Below are 14,232 nucleotides of genomic sequence, written 5' to 3' on the forward strand. Positions count from 1 at the left end.
ATATTCACGTTAATGACGTCATCTCATGAATATTCATGTTTCATGTTAATGACGTCATATCATGAATATGTTATGAATATGAATATGTTATGACGTCACTCATGTATATTCATGTTATGACGTCACTCATGTATATTCATGTTATGACGTCACTCATGTATATTCATGTTTATGATGTCACTCATGAATATTCATGTTTATGACGCCACTCATGAATATTCATGTTTATGACGTCACTCATGATTATTCATGTTTATGACGTCACCTCATGAATATTCATGTTTCATGTTAATGACGTCATATCATGAATATGTACGTTTCTGACGCGTCATCTCATGAATATGAACGTTTATGACGTCATCTCATGAATATGTACGTTTATGACGTCATCTCATGAAATTGATGCTTATGACGTCATTTCATGAATAATCATGTTTATGACGTCAATTCATGAATATTTATGACGTCATCTCATGAATATTGATGTTTATGATGCCATCTCATGCATATTGATGTTTGTGACGTCATCTCGTGAAAATTGATGTTTAAAATTTTATGACGTCATCTCATGAATATTGATGTTATGACGTCATCTCATGAATATTGATGTTATGACGTCACTCATGAATATTGATGTTATGACGTCACTCGTATATTCATGTTATGACGTCACTCATGAATATTCATGTTTATGACGTCACTCATGATTATTCATGTTTATGACGTCACTCATGATCATTCATGTTTTGACGTCACTCATGATTATTCATGTTTATGACGTCACTCATGATTATTCATGTTTATGACGTCACTCATGATTATTCATGTTTATGACGTCACTCATGATTATTCATGTTTATGACGTCACTCATGATTATTCATGTTTATGACGTCACTCATGATTATTCATGTTTATGACGTCACTCATGATTATTCATGTTTATGACGTCACTCATGATTATTCATGTTTATGACGTCACTCATGATTATTCATGTTTATGACGTCACTCATGATTATTCATGTTTATGTCATCTCATGATTATTCATGTTTATGACGTCATCTCATGATTATTCATGTTTATGACGTCATCTCATGATTATTCATGTTATGACGTCATCTCATGATTATTCATGTTTATGACGTCATCTCATGATTATTCATGTTTATAACGTCATCTCATGATTATTCATGTTTATGACGTCATCTCATGAATATTCATGTTTATGACGTCATCTCATGAATATTCATGTTATGACGTCATCTCATGAAAATTCATATTGTTGACGTGATCTCATGAATATTCATATAGTAGTGAATATTCATTATCATTTCGTATATAGGTCTTGAATAGCTATTTGGAAACTTTCTAATTAATTTCAATTTACAGGTTAGCAAACAGTATTCATGAGTTGACTAATAAAGTACACGGACACAATAAACACACACACCCAACATGTTTGGTTGAAAATATGTTTTGTCTGTTTGTTTACAAACAAACAAATGGTGATGCATTTTTTTCAATATTTAAAACAATATATATTTAAAATAAATATGTATAACAGAATTTCTTCCAGATTTTGGATTACAATATTTTCAACCATCATGGCACCATTTTTGGATTTTCCTTTTATTTCAACAAGATATCAACTATAACAACAACAAAAAGAAAAAAAAAGAAAAAAGAAAACAATAACAAAAACGCAAGTTCCTCATAAATGGTGAAAAACAACTTGCGAGATCGTAACAACGTGATGATGCTTCCCTCATCTGCATGGCAACAACTTAATAGCAGTATTTACTGTAAAAGAGTTTCTGCACGAGACGGAACTTCCTCCTAAATTTTGGGGCATTGCATTTTATCTAATATAAAATAACATTGTGATGTGCCCCGAGTAATTTAATTTGATGATTTATCTTTGTTTACAAAGTTACATGAGTGATGACATTTTAGGGGAATTCCCCTCTCAAATTGAGCAAAACAAGTTGAATCATATCTAATTTGGAATATTTGGAAACCCCCTTCAGATTGTAAAGAGATGACATCATATATGGGATTACCCTCAGGAAGTGATGTAATGGGATTTCCCCTCAGGAAGTGATGTCATGTGAAAGGTTTATGGTATAATTAAGACTTTGGAATTCCCCAGATTGAGCATAATGTGAAGGCAGTAAATGGCCCAGAATAGAATGGGGTTTTTCCCAAGCTTGGTATATAAGAAAATGTAAACAATGATTCACAGTTGATAGTGTTGATCTGGGCTATGCTTGCAGTCCAATTCCTTGAAAGAAAGGAAATTACAAACCAGAAATATTTTATGTAGTCAAAGTACTACTATTTACCAGTGTTGTCGAAGAAGATCTAGAATACGTCAAAGAACGTTATTCTTCCAAGAAAGGAAATATATTCTTCTGTCGACTTGCTGAAGTCTGGTATTTTGATTCAACGCAACTGTCAAAATAAGTGGGGACAGCTGCATCGCAGTCCTGCTTCCTGAAGATATTGTGTGAAAGGTGGAAATAGCACCAAGTTTGGAGAAAGCAGCGCAAGGAGTTAAATTTGGAGAACTGCGCAAGGAGTTTAGCATAGGAGAACGGCGCAAGGAGTTTAGCATAGAAGGACGGCGCAAGGAGTTTAGTATGGGATAATTGCGCAAGGAGTTGTAAACGTGTTTGGAGAACACCATTTTCGTGTAAGGATTTTATACGCAAGGAGTTATCAATGCAAGTGTACAAAGGACTTCGCTGATTGTTGCAGGACAAGTGAATAGGGATATATTACATCAGTCGTCCAGAACATTACAAGAACTTTATGGTCACCAAGAAGAAGAATGCTGGCTAAGTACAAAATAGATAAAGAGTGATTATATTTGATTAATGTATATGTGCATTTGTAGTCATTATATTGTACCAAACGAAACTTGCTTTCAATTAAAGACTTAGATTTTGTTAGCTTAAACGAACAGTGTATTTGTGTTGTGCATTCGTGTGAGTTCGGGTAAAAGGTGATTTTGGCCTCGAGTCAAGTACGGCTCGTAACAACATGCTACCATCGTCCCTCAATATAAAGTGTTGGCAACAGAACAGCCACAAATAACGGCGTTACCATTATTAAAATCTATACGGTATTCTATAAACACGGTATTTTACGGTAAATTTTAGAACAATACATTCTAGTTAAGGAATAAAGATTCACGTGAAGGCCAGTCAGTTCTGGTATAAATGTAGTTTGGTTGGAACAGACTTCGTTGAAGTTATTCCGAAGTCTTCGCCCTTATTTTGTCACTTCTTGCACTCATGCATGGCTATTGAATGTGAAATTTCTTTTGCTCAAGTATCCATTTTACCAGGCCAAGATCGCCGAGCTGCAAAAGGAATAAAGTAAATATGTTCAAGTTAATGGAGTAGCGGATTAAAAATGAGGCGGAGGTTGTGCCAACAAATGCTTGCCCCTTCTCGATGTAAACACCTCAAAAGAAATAAGTCCCCCTCTGAACATGTCGTCATAACAAAGTAGGCCTATGCTTGTCACAAAAGTTGATTCATGGCTTGTTACTAATGGAAAACCCCATGTGTTTGAGTGCAGTTTAAAATCCTCACCAAGTGAACATTTACTGTAATGTGTATCGATTCTTGATCATTCAGCCATGCAAATCCCCTTGGTGCAGAGTTCAGCACAGTGAGTTGTAAGATGGTCAGTTCCATTCCTTGTCCCAATACGCCTTGCAGTTAACAAGCATAGGCTACTTTTGGAAAGGGCACTTTTTGTCTTCAATTTAGGCTCATTCAGCCCTGAAGTCATGGAAATCTCTCATTTTCACACAGCACTTAGTAAACAGTCATATAATTATTTCAAAGTTAGTTTTGTTGGTACAAAACGAAACCTTACGATGTTATGACAACATGTTCAGAGGGGGACTTATTTCTTTTGAGGTGTTTAGTACCAAAAGTCCTCTCCCCCCAAGAGTGGCGTAGACAAGGGATAGGGGAAGCTTTTCCCACTACTGAAACATCTTTCCCCTTTTGGGATATCGATCCTCGCCAAAATTGTAGTACCATTTTTGCCACATACACCCCCCCCCCCCACCGAAAGTCAGCTTCCACCTTTCTCTAGCCACCTCTGAAAACAATAACTGTCCACATCTCCAACAACACCAATTATAAGCTCATTCTAGGGTAATTATAGCAATGCTAGCATAAGATGCTATCTACTGATGATAGTAAGGCTAGAATAACTAGGCCTATATAGTATATCTATGATAGCAGAATCTATGCTACTAATTTAACACTATTAGATGCCATCTACTGATTAAAGCAATGCTAGAATAAGATGCTATCTACTGATGAAAGCAATGCTAGAATAAGATGTTGTCTACTGATGATAGCAATGCTAGAATAAGACGATATCTACTGATGAAAGCAATGCTAGAATAAGATGCTATCTACAGATGATAGCAATGCTAGAATAAGATGCTACCTATACTGATGAAAGCAATGCTAGAATAAGATGCTATCTACTGATAAAAACAATGCTAGAATAAGATGCTATCTACAGATGATAGCAATGCTAGAATAAGATGCTACCTATACTGATGAAAGCAATGCTAGAATAAGATGCTATCTACTGATAAAAACAATGCTAGAATAAGATGCTATCTACAGATGATAGCAATGCTAGAATAAGATGCTACCTATACTGATGAAAGCAATGCTAGAATAAGATGCTATCTACTGATAAAAACAATGCTAGAATAAGATGCTATCTACTGATGATAGCAATGCTTGAATAAGATGCAATCTACTGATGAAAGCAATGCTAGAATATAAGATGCTATACTGATGATAGCAATGCTAGAATAAGATGCTACCTATACTGATGATAGCAATGCTTGAATAAGATGCTATCTACTGATGAAAGCAATGCTAGAATAAGATGCTACCTATACCGATGATATAGTAGGTATGTTCACAGTGGCTGCACAATAATTCTGCTACACTGTGCATGCAAGCATAACAGTGAATTGAAAAGCGCGCGCTTCAAAGTTGGCCAATTTTAGAAAACATCCATGTCGATAAATGAATTTCCCGAGTATGCTTCATTTATCCAAATTGTTTGAATTTTTAATATATGGTGTGTGTAGCCTTTCCGAATTGTTTTGTTTAAGAGCTACTGCCTGTTTTTATGGACTTTTGAAGATCGCCCATAAATCAGTAAATATAGGCCTATTGAAATAAAGGGGCCTACCACCATTTAGCTGAAATACTAATCTTTCTTAGCATGTAAATTATTTCCGTCGAAAACGAATGAAACACTTCGAGAAAACTAGTTGAAACAAAACATTATATCAAAGATATTTTAGGGAGTAATTTTCCAAACCTCAATAGCTCTAAGCCATTGTGTGTGTCCAAGGCCATACTATTTTTGTATACGCGGTACAGTGGGGATGGCTTTTCCGTTTACCATCTGTCATCTCATGTTAATCCATATAACAAAATGTTCATTTAAAGTCTCATTGCAAATGAATTATGATTTTTACTTTTCGGATTTGGCTTTGAGCAATGGTGACACATACCATGTTTACAGAAAAAAATGAAAATTCTATTCCAGACATCGTCAAAATGTCAAACTTTGTAGGTTTTGTATTATATTTAAGTAATTAACTGCAGTTTCTTTATTCAACATCATAACAGGTTCATACTTGACATATTTATGGTGAATGAATAGACTTTCATTAAATATTGAAAAAACACAAAATTACTCATGCCTAATTTACATAAAAATATCATGAATACATAATTACCTGTAATTAGCTAATTTGCATAATTAATTACTTTTTGTGTATTTTTTGTTATCAATTGAAATAACTCTGTATACATATGTGTGCAAAAAAACCGCACCCTGATATCATGTACGGTTTTCTATTGGCATCAATTTTGCATATTAATTAGCTGAACTTAGTCATTTTTTCACCTTTAATTTGTCTGCAGATTGGCTGAATTTGCTAAAATAGTATATTTGGTTAATTTATTATAATTATTCAATGATAGATTTTTAAATTTTGTTTTCTTTAACGAAGTTAGGAAAGATATGTATTTAACCTGTGGTACTTAGATTAACGCTGCTTTTTCAAGCAAGCGTCCAAATAAACCTTCAAAATCTCGAAATGTGCCAATTTTGTCATTATAGCCATTTGTGGCAGGTTTTAATTCCATTTACGAGCATCTTAAAATTGACACTACATCACAATGCATTGACCGATTTCAATTCCGTTTATTGATTTTTGATGCTTTAATAAAGCTCATTTATGTAGAAACATTAAATAACGTTTTTCTGCTGCGCTTATTTTTGAGGTGATATACCTAATGATAGCAATGCTAGAATAAGATGCTATACTGATGATAGCAAATTGCTAGAATAAGATGCTACCTATACTGATGATAGCAATGCTTGAATAAGATGCTATCTATTGATTAAAGCAATGCTAGAATAAGATGCTATCTACTGATGATAGCAATGCTAGAATAAGATGCTATCTACTGATGATAGCAATGCTAGAATAAGATGCTACCTATACTGATGATAGCAATGCTAGAATAAGATGCTATCTACTGATTAAAGCAATGCTAGAACAAGATGCTATCTACTGATGATAGCAATGCTTGAATAAGATGCTATCTATTGATTAAAGCAATGCTAGAATAAGATGCTATCTACTGATGATAGCAATGCTAGAATAAGATGCTATCTACTGATGATAGCAATGCTAGAATAAGATGCTACCTATACTGATGATAGTAATGCTAGAATAAGAGGCTATATCTACTGATGAAAGCAATGCTAGAATAAGATGCTATCTACAGATGATAGCAATGCTAGAATAAGATGCTACCTACTGATTAAAGCAATGCTAGAATAAGATGATATCTACTGATGAAAGCAATGCTAGAATAAGATGCTATCTATACTGATGAAAGCAATGCTAGAATAAGATGCTATCTACTGATGAAAGCAATGTTAGAATAAGATGCTATCTACTGATGATAGCAATGCTAGAATAAGATGCTATATCTACTGATGATAGAAATGCAAGAATAAGATGCTATCTACTGATGAAAGCAATGCTAGAATAAGATGTTATCTACTGATGATAGCAATGCTAGAATAAGATGCTATCTACTGATGAAAGCAATGCTAGAACAAGATGCCATCTACTGATGAAAGCAATGCTAGAATAAGATGCTATCTACTGATGAAAGCAATGCTTGAATAAGATGCTACCTATACTGATGATAGCAATGCTAGAATAAGATGCTATCTACTGATGATAGCAATGCTAGAATAAGATGCTATACTGATGATAGCAATGCTAGAACAAGATGCTATCTACTGATGATAGCAATGCTTGAATAAGATGCTATCTATTGATTAAAGCAATGCTAGAATAAGATGCTATCTACTGATTAAAGCAATGCTAGAATAAGATGCCATCTACTGATGAAAGCAATGTTAGAATAAGATGCTATCTACTGATGAAAACAATGCTAGAATAAGATGCTATCTACTGATGAAAGCAATGCTAGAATAAGATGCTATCTACTGATGATAGCAATGTTAGAATAAGATGCTATCTACTGATGATAGCAATGCTAGAATAAGATGCTATATCTACTGATGATAGCAATGCTAGAATAAGATGCTATCTACTGATTAAAGCAATGCTAGAATAAGATGCTACATACTGATTAAAGCAATGCTAGAATAAGATGCTATCTACTGATGAAAACAATGCTAGAATAAGATGCTATCTACTGATGAAAGCAATGCTAGAATAAGATGCTATCTACTGATGATAGCAATGCTAGAATAAGATGCTATATCTACTGATGATAGCAATGCTAGAATAAGATGCTATCTACTGATTAAAGCAATGCTAGAATAAGATGCTACATACTGATTAAAGCAATGCTAGAATAAGATGCTATCTACTGATGAACAGCAATGCTAGAATAAGATGCTATCTACTGATGAAAGCAATGCTAGAATAAGATGCTATCTACTGATGATAGCAATGCTAGAATAAGATGCTATATCTACTGATGATAGCAATGCTAGAATAAGATGCTATCTACTGATTAAAGCAATGCTAGAATAAGATGTTACCTACTGATGATAGCAATGCTAGAATAAGATGCTAACTACTGATGAAAGCAATGACAAAAAATGAAAATTCTATTCCAGACATCGTCAAAATGTCAAACTTTGTATGTTTTGTATTATATTTAAGTAATTAACTGCAGTTTCTTTATTCAACATCATAACAGTTTCATACTTGACATATTTATGGTGAATGAATAGACTTTCATTAAATATTGAAAAACACAAAATTACTCATGCCTAATTTACATAAAAATATCATGAATACATAATTACCTGTAATTAGCTAATTTGCATAATTAATTACTTTTTGTGTATTTTTTGTTATCAATTGAAATAACTCTGTATACATATGTGTGCAAAAAAACCGCACCCTGATATCATGTACGGTTTTCTATTGGCATCAATTTTGCATATTAATTAGCTGAACTTAGTCATTTTTTCACCTTTAATTTGTCTGCAGATTGGCTGAATTTGCTAAAATAGTATATTTGGTTAATTTATTATAATTATTCAATGATAGATTTTTAAATTTTGTTTTCTTTAACGAAGTTAGGAAAGATATGTATTTAACCTGTGGTACTTAGATTAACGCTGCTTTTTCAAGCAAGCGTCCAAATAAACCTTCAAAATCTCGAAATGTGCCAATTTTGTCATTATAGCCATTTGTGGCAGGTTTTAATTCCATTTACGAGCATCTTAAAATTGACACTACATCACAATGCATTGACCGATTTCAATTCCGTTTATTGATTTTTGATGCTTTAATAAAGCTCATTTATGTAGAAACATTAAATAACGTTTTTCTGCTGCGCTTATTTTTGAGGTGATATACCTAATGATAGCAATGCTAGAATAAGATGCTATACTGATGATAGCAAATTGCTAGAATAAGATGCTACCTATACTGATGATAGCAATGCTTGAATAAGATGCTATCTATTGATTAAAGCAATGCTAGAATAAGATGCTATCTACTGATGATAGCAATGCTAGAATAAGATGCTATCTACTGATGATAGCAATGCTAGAATAAGATGCTACCTATACTGATGATAGCAATGCTAGAATAAGATGCTATCTACTGATTAAAGCAATGCTAGAACAAGATGCTATCTACTGATGATAGCAATGCTTGAATAAGATGCTATCTATTGATTAAAGCAATGCTAGAATAAGATGCTATCTACTGATGATAGCAATGCTAGAATAAGATGCTACCTATACTGATGATAGTAATGCTAGAATAAGAGGCTATATCTACTGATGAAAGCAATGCTAGAATAAGATGCTATCTACAGATGATAGCAATGCTAGAATAAGATGCTACCTACTGATTAAAGCAATGCTAGAATAAGATGATATCTACTGATGAAAGCAATGCTAGAATAAGATGCTATCTATACTGATGAAAGCAATGCTAGAATAAGATGCTATCTACTGATTAAAGCAATGCTAGAACAAGATGCTATCTACTGATGATAGCAATGCTTGAATAAGATGCTATCTATTGATTAAAGCAATGCTAGAATAAGATGCTATCTACTGATGATAGCAATGCTAGAATAAGATGATCTACTGATGATAGCAATGCTAGAATAAGATGCTACCTATACTGATGATAGTAATGCTAGAATAAGAGGCTATATCTACTGATGAAAGCAATGCTAGAATAAGATGCTATCTACAGATGATAGCAATGCTAGAATAAGATGCTACCTACTGATTAAAGCAATGCTAGAATAAGATGATATCTACTGATGAAAGCAATGCTAGAATAAGATGCTATCTATACTGATGAAAGCAATGCTAGAATAAGATGCTATCTACTGATGAAAGCAATGTTAGAATAAGATGCTATCTACTGATGATAGCAATGCTAGAATAAGATGCTATATCTACTGATGATAGAAATGCAAGAATAAGATGCTATCTACTGATGAAAGCAATGCTAGAATAAGATGTTATCTACTGATGATAGCAATGCTAGAATAAGATGCTATCTACTGATGAAAGCAATGCTAGAACAAGATGCCATCTACTGATGAAAGCAATGCTAGAATAATATGCTATCTACTACAATGCTTGAATAAGATGCTACCTATACTGATGATAGCAATGCTAGAATAAGATGCTATCTACTGATGATAGCAATGCTAGAATAAGATGCTATACTGATGATAGCAATGCTAGAACAAGATGCTATCTACTGATGATAGCAATGCTTGAATAAGATGCTATCTATTGATTAAAGCAATGCTAGAATAAGATGCTATCTACTGATTAAAGCAATGCTAGAATAAGATGCCATCTACTGATGAAAGCAATGTTAGAATAAGATGCTATCTACTGATGAAAACAATGCTAGAATAAGATGCTATCTACTGATGAAAGCAATGCTAGAATAAGATGCTATCTACTGATGATAGCAATGTTAGAATAAGATGCTATCTACTGATGATAGCAATGCTAGAATAAGATGCTATATCTACTGATGATAGCAATGCTAGAATAAGATGCTATCTACTGATTAAAGCAATGCTAGAATAAGATGCTACATACTGATTAAAGCAATGCTAGAATAAGATGCTATCTACTGATGAAAACAATGCTAGAATAAGATGCTATCTACTGATGAAAGCAATGCTAGAATAAGATGCTATCTACTGATGATAGCAATGCTAGAATAAGATGCTATATCTACTGATGATAGCAATGCTAGAATAAGATGCTATCTACTGATTAAAGCAATGCTAGAATAAGATGCTACATACTGATTAAAGCAATGCTAGAATAAGATGCTATCTACTGATGAAAACAATGCTAGAATAAGATGCTATCTACTGATGAAAGCAATGCTAGAATAAGATGCTATCTACTGATGATAGCAATGCTAGAATAAGATGCTATATCTACTGATGATAGCAATGCTAGAATAAGATGCTATCTACTGATTAAAGCAATGCTAGAATAAGATGTACCTACTGATGATAGCAATGCTAGAATAAGATGCTAACTACTGATGAAAGCAATGACAAAAAATGAAAATTCTATTCCAGACATCGTCAAAATGTCAAACTTTGTATGTTTTGTATTATATTTAAGTAATTAACTGCAGTTTCTTTATTCAACATCATAACAGTTTCATACTTGACATATTTATGGTGAATGAATAGACTTTCATTAAATATTGAAAAAACACAAAATTACTCATGCCTAATTTACATAAAAATATCATGAATACATAATTACCTGTAATTAGCTAATTTGCATAATTAATTACTTTTTGTGTATTTTTTGTTATCAATTGAAATAACTCTGTATACATATGTGTGCAAAAAACCGCACCCTGATATCATGTACGGTTTTCTATTGGCATCAATTTTGCATATTAATTAGCTGAACTTAGTCATTTTTTCACCTTTAATTTGTCTGCAGATTGGCTGAATTTGCTAAAATAGTATATTTGGTTAATTTATTATAATTATTCAATGATAGATTTTTAAATTTTGTTTTCTTTAACGAAGTTAGGAAAGATATGTATTTAACCTGTGGTATTTAGATTAACGCTGCTTTTTCAAGCAAGCGTCCAAATAAACCTTCAAAATCTCGAAATGTGCCAATTTTGTCATTATAGCCATTTGTGGCAGGTTTTAATTCCATTTACGAGCATCTTAAAATTGACACTACATCACAATGCATTGACCGATTTCAATTCCGTTTATTGATTTTTGATGCTTTAATAAAGCTCATTTATGTAGAAACATTAAATAACGTTTTTCTGCTGCGCTTATTTTTGAGGTGATATACCTAATGATAGCAATGCTAGAATAAGATGCTATACTGATGATAGCAAATTGCTAGAATAAGATGCTACCTATACTGATGATAGCAATGCTTGAATAAGATGCTATCTATTGATTAAAGCAATGCTAGAATAAGATGCTATCTACTGATGATAGCAATGCTAGAATAAGATGCTATCTACTGATGATAGCAATGCTAGAATAAGATGCTACCTATACTGATGATAGCAATGCTAGAATAAGATGCTATCTACTGATTAAAGCAATGCTAGAACAAGATGCTATCTACTGATGATAGCAATGCTTGAATAAGATGCTATCTATTGATTAAAGCAATGCTAGAATAAGATGCTATCTACTGATGATAGCAATGCTAGAATAAGATGCTATCTACTGATGATAGCAATGCTAGAATAAGATGCTACCTATACTGATGATAGTAATGCTAGAATAAGAGGCTATATCTACTGATGAAAGCAATGCTAGAATAAGATGCTATCTACAGATGATAGCAATGCTAGAATAAGATGCTACCTACTGATTAAAGCAATGCTAGAATAAGATGATATCTACTGATGAAAGCAATGCTAGAATAAGATGCTATCTATACTGATGAAAGCAATGCTAGAATAAGATGCTATCTACTGATGAAAGCAATGTTAGAATAAGATGCTATCTACTGATGATAGCAATGCTAGAATAAGATGCTATATCTACTGATGATAGAAATGCAAGAATAAGATGCTATCTACTGATGAAAGCAATGCTAGAATAAGATGTTATCTACTGATGATAGCAATGCTAGAATAAGATGCTATCTACTGATGAAAGCAATGCTAGAACAAGATGCCATCTACTGATGAAAGCAATGCTAGAATAAGATGCTATCTACTGATGAAAGCAATGCTTGAATAAGATGCTACCTATACTGATGATAGCAATGCTAGAATAAGATGCTATCTACTGATGATAGCAATGCTAGAATAAGATGCTATACTGATGATAGCAATGCTAGAACAAGATGCTATCTACTGATGATAGCAATGCTTGAATAAGATGCTATCTATTGATTAAAGCAATGCTAGAATAAGATGCTATCTACTGATTAAAGCAATGCTAGAATAAGATGCCATCTACTGATGAAAGCAATGTTAGAATAAGATGCTATCTACTGATGAAAACAATGCTAGAATAAGATGCTATCTACTGATGAAAGCAATGCTAGAATAAGATGCTATCTACTGATGATAGCAATGTTAGAATAAGATGCTATCTACTGATGATAGCAATGCTAGAATAAGATGCTATATCTACTGATGATAGCAATGCTAGAATAAGATGCTATCTACTGATTAAAGCAATGCTAGAATAAGATGCTACATACTGATTAAAGCAATGCTAGAATAAGATGCTATCTACTGATGAAAACAATGCTAGAATAAGATGCTATCTACTGATGAAAGCAATGCTAGAATAAGATGCTATCTACTGATGATAGTAATGCTAGAATAAGATGCTATATCTACTGATGATAGCAATGCTAGAATAAGATGCTATCTACTGATTAAAGCAATGCTAGAATAAGATGCTACATACTGATTAAAGCAATGCTAGAATAAGATGCTATCTACTGATGAAAACAATGCTAGAATAAGATGCTATCTACTGATGAAAGCAATGCTAGAATAAGATGCTATCTACTGATGATAGCAATGCTAGAATAAGATGCTATATCTACTGATGATAGCAATGCTAGAATAAGATGCTATCTACTGATTAAAGCAATGCTAGAATAAGATGTTACCTACTGATGATAGCAATGCTAGAATAAGATGCTAACTACTGATGAAAGCAATGACAAAAAAATGAAAATTCTATTCCAGACATCGTCAAAATGTCAAACTTTGTATGTTTTGTATTATATTTAAGTAATTAACTGCAGTTTCTTTATTCAACATCATAACAGTTTCATACTTGACATATTTATGGTGAATGAATAGACTTTCATTAAATATTGAAAAAACACAAAATTACTCATGCCTAATTTACATAAAAATATCATGAATACATAATTACCTGTAATTAGCTAATTTGCATAATTAATTACTTTTTGTGTATTTTTTGTTATCAATTGAAATAACTCTGTATACATATAGTGCAAAAAACCGCACCCTGATATCATGTACGGTTTTCTATTGGCATCAATTTTGCATATTAATTAGCTGAACTTAGTCATTTTTTCACCTTTAATTTGTCTGCAGATTGGCTGAAT

Source organism: Amphiura filiformis, chromosome 1 (genome assembly GCF_039555335.1).
Source record: "Amphiura filiformis chromosome 1, Afil_fr2py, whole genome shotgun sequence".
Lineage (NCBI taxonomy): Eukaryota > Metazoa > Echinodermata > Ophiuroidea > Amphilepidida > Amphiuridae > Amphiura > Amphiura filiformis.